Source organism: Gavialis gangeticus, unplaced genomic scaffold, assembly GCF_001723915.1.
Source record: "Gavialis gangeticus isolate Ggan-Ray unplaced genomic scaffold, GavGan_comp1, whole genome shotgun sequence".
Lineage (NCBI taxonomy): Eukaryota > Metazoa > Chordata > Crocodylia > Gavialidae > Gavialis > Gavialis gangeticus.
This window is the reverse complement of record NW_017729016.1, coordinates 3,526,801-3,530,993: the sequence shown is the minus strand read 5'-3', so window position 1 is coordinate 3,530,993 and position 4,193 is coordinate 3,526,801. Positions and strand designations below refer to the sequence as shown.

General features: G+C 46.1%; 1 protein-coding gene across 1 annotated transcript in view; it reads left to right on the top strand.

The window, feature by feature from the left end:
- Window positions 1-388: 388 nt before the first annotated feature.
- The window catches only part of SSTR5 (somatostatin receptor 5), an 11,738-nt gene continuing 7,933 nt past the window's right edge, over window positions 389-4,193 (top strand). The window contains exon 1 of the mRNA XM_019512705.1: window positions 389-617. The gene's annotated coding sequence lies outside the window, so the exon portion shown is untranslated. The remainder of the gene's footprint in view (window positions 618-4,193) is intronic.

The following is a 4,193-nucleotide window of genomic DNA, read 5'->3' as shown; positions in this document are numbered from 1 at the left end:
TAGAAAAAGATAATGATTCCAGGTGGCAAATAAGCAAAAGGATGAAATCCCAACCCTCAAGAGTCTGCTATTATGCAATCTCTTCCTGACCCCCTGCTGGCAATCACTTTATGTCTTCAGGCATGAGGCTTGATAAAGCTTTTTCCATGGGGTATTTATTGTAGTGGCAGTGCTCTGTATAACAGGATCTGGAGCAACTGAAATATGAACAGCCTTACCAAAAGTGCACGCTCAAATGGCAGAGCTGAATTTTCAGATGGCCGGCTGTGTGTCTGAATAACCCCGACACCTGCTTTTATGCACACGGTAAAGGGAATTGCACATCCAAACCATGCATGCAGCTGCACATCAACCTTCTTGGGAATCTAGCTCTAGCTTATTAAAATAAAAAAAGGTTTTAAAATCTAAGAGGCTTGGTCCGTCCTTAAGGTGTTTATTTCCATATTACATAGTCTGAAGAGTGAAAAGCCATGAGAAACCATCTCACTGTCATCGATGGATTTTGGACTCAGGGTCTCAATGTGGGCTGCAAACATAAGGATGCTCCACGGGCCATCCAGGAAGCTGAGCCTGGGATCTCCCATAAACTGGGGCTGCAGATATGACCCCATGAGCAGGTAGCAGTATTAGGTTCTTATCCTCTTTGGGGACATCTACATGTGAATTTACTGCACAGTAACTTACTGTAAGCAGTTTTTAGCCCGGCATCTACATGTGCAGCCATTAAAGTGCGGTAATGCTGTGTGTGCACTGCTTGGGACCAAGTCAGTCCACACGCCCGGTGTAACTGTGCAGTAAAGTATCTACACATGTATTACTGCGCAGTAATTAATAGGGCATAAATTTGATACCTGCCTCATACAGGTATCAAATTTATGCCCAAGTCAGCGTAAGTCGCCACAGTTACCGCGCAGTACAGGTGCACACATGTAGACGTGCACCTGTATTGTGCAGGTTTTTGGTTAACCTAAATTACTGTGCAGTAAATGTGCACGTGTAGACGCACTGTCCATGAACCAGTTCCTACAGGAGGACCTGCTCTGCAAGGAGAGAATTATTTAAAATAAAAGTATCTGTTCACATTTTAATACAAGAACGGTAATCACGGACACATTGCTTTCAATCTGAATTTTGTCTGAATAAGCATCAAGCTTATGACCCTTGGATATTAGGACAAACTCTCTCCTAGGAGGGTGGTGAAGCACTGGAACAGGTTACCTAGAGAGGCTGTTGGATCTCCATCCTTGGAAGATTTTAACACTCAGGTAGACAAAGCCTTGGCTGCGATGATGTAGCTGGGGCTGGTCCTGCTTGGAGCAGGGGGTTGGATTAGATGTGACCTCCTGAGCTCCCTTCCAGCCTGAAATTTTCTATGGAAGCAACCTCCTTGTAAAATCTGGCTTTTGCCTACAGTTTGATTCTTGATGGTGAGTCAAAGATACATGCATGAGAGAGAGAGAACAGCACAGATGTGATCGTTAATTGGCTGGGGTGGAAGGACTCTTGCACATCTTATATGACAGGAAGGCCAAGGAGAAGCCAGGAATGAGAGGAAGAAAAGAAATTATTTTGTTGGATAGGAGACAGAAAAAGAAGTCCAACCACTCTGAGGCAAGGAGGTGGGAACAGAAATATCTTTCCCGCTTCAACACAGACTCAAACCATCAGAGTAAATTCTGGGCTGCATTGGTCCATGGTACAACTTTGCCAGTTCACATCACCATTGTGTGCTTCGAGGCAGAAATCAAATGGTGCCACCTAACCATCCTTCTCCACAACTTGGTCTTCCAGATGTTTTCTGCTCAGGGGCAGTGATGCTGCTTCAGCCACTTCTGTGCTGTAGAGTTTGTCTTGAGGTCACCTTGTCCAGGCTGCACCAAAGAACTGCTGGTTCAGGTAGCCTATTAGACATTTTTAAAAGGTGCTCCAAAGAGGTCCACCTTGTAGGTAGCCTGTACCCATGCTAAGACCTCTTCACTATTTATTCCATCAGTTCATATTTTACCTTCAATAATCTATGCAGACAGCAGCTGCCTTGGAAAGGAATGGGCTTGCTATTTTTCTAGGACTGTACTCTATATAGGGGAGTTACACCCGGGACTAACCTGACCCCATGTTCTCAGCTGGATCCACATGCTCTTTTCCCCTGTTTTAAGCACTGAAGTCATTGTAAATATGCCCCCCACCCCCCATGACCCCTAGCTATTTCAGGGGGGTATTTTACAAACAAACTCCCATAGGGGGATAATGTTAGGGGAGCCTATTCTATGAATGAATAATCCAACCCGAGCAAATAAACATCATGCTATGCAGCATACGGTGGTTTTGTATCGTCACCCAGCCCTGGGATTCATCAGCAGTTATCTGCTGCTGCAACCGTCTAAAGTTGCGATCGAATTGTCCTGGTAGAGCTCAGGCTGGCAGGTGGAAGCAGAATGAAAAATCGGCTGTACCTCCACAAACTGCCAGCAAGACTTGTAGTGGAAAGGTCCAGCATTTATTTAGTTATGTTCTGACCGAAGCCCAAATTGTCAGCAGCTGAGCATTGAAGGCAAAGTGATTCTTTTGTTGGTTAGGATGCTGGACTGCGATTGAGGCGGCTGACCTGGGTTCAGCCTGCTGGGTGATGCTGGGCAAGTCAGTCTACTGCGCTGTGCCTCAGGTTTCCCATATGTAGAATGGGTACAATGCCACTGACCACCTCTGTTAACCACTTGGGAATCAGTTCATGGAACATGACAACTGCAGGGAAGATCTTATTAAAGATGGAAAGAGGGCAGGGGCGAGTGTCTGTAGAAAAGTATAACACTGCTGTCTACATCAACCTATACACTGAAGAACGCTGCTTTCCTCCTCGTTTCTGCTTGCTCCATTGCCTAAGAGCGGCTGCTTCTCCAGGTCTGTACTCCGCGTCCCACCAAAGCCACCCTGCACCAAGTGATAACCTCAGGACTACAGTCTGCATTCACTTGTCTCTCAGGCTAGGGACAGACATTACGCATAAACCAGTTTAAGAAACAGGTCTCGACTATAAGCTCAGCGCGCACACACCAGTTTCAAAATGGCTGAAACTGGTTTGCTGAATGTAGTCTCAGACTTAACTGATTTGGCCTGTAGAGTCGGTCCCAGTCGAGTCAGTCTTGATGCCATCAAGCAGAAACCTTTTATGCACGTCTCCAAACTGCGGTCTCTTCAGGTGTGATGTGTCCAGCTGGAGCTCCTGCGCACTTTACGTGGCGTTCATCACCAATTATCTGCCTTTTCTTCTCGCTAGCCGCAGTCACAAACAGGGCAGATGAAACATTTTCCAAGGCTGCCAGAACCAACATACAATCAATAGGTTCTTACGACTGAGAACTTTGCCCATGCATCTATTGCAGCGGGTGCGATGAGTCCAAAATAAAACTGCCTTTGTACTTCTGCCTTGGCAAAGTGGTGAAGCCTGACGTGCTCAGACCATCGTAATTCCTTGTAAATTCAGCCAACACTCAGGGTCTCACCGATTGATGAAAATAGGAGAAAGACTTTGATAATGGTTTCAACATGCTGAGCTTAGCAATAGCATTTCATCCCATCCCCAAGTGCTAAATGGTTTCCATGGAGCTGAAAATACAAAATTCATCAGGTGGAATTTAATCAGAGTGCGAGGGTTAATGTCCCTGCTCTTATGGGGAAAAAAAAAATCTGCCAAGGAATCTCTAAAGGAAAAAAAATAAAGTTATTAGACCAAAGTTTTGCATCTCATTTGGCATGTGCCAATTCCCAGACCACTGCTGCCTTTCCCATCGTGTGGGCGCGTGGATTTGGAAGCGACTCTCCAAAGGGAAGAGCACCCCCAGTAAAACAAAACCTGATTCATACCATTCCCCTTGCAAATCGGTGTTGAATTGTTGTGTCAGAAACCTTTTCGCCACAGCTGGAAAAAAAGTCACTGGCCATTTTGCTTTGTTTGGGTTTTAGAGGTCTGCTTCATAGATTCATAGATTCATAGATTAAGGGTCGGAAGGGACCTAGTAGATCTTCTAGCCCGACCCCCCGCCAGGGCGGGAGAACAACAAAAAACCCCAAAAAGAGAAACGGGACTCAAACGAGTCCAGCCAGGTAGGCATCCAGCCTCTTCTTAAAGACCCCCAGGGTAGGGGCCAGCACCACTTCCCTTGGAAGTTGGTTCCAGCTCCTAGCCGCCCTAACCG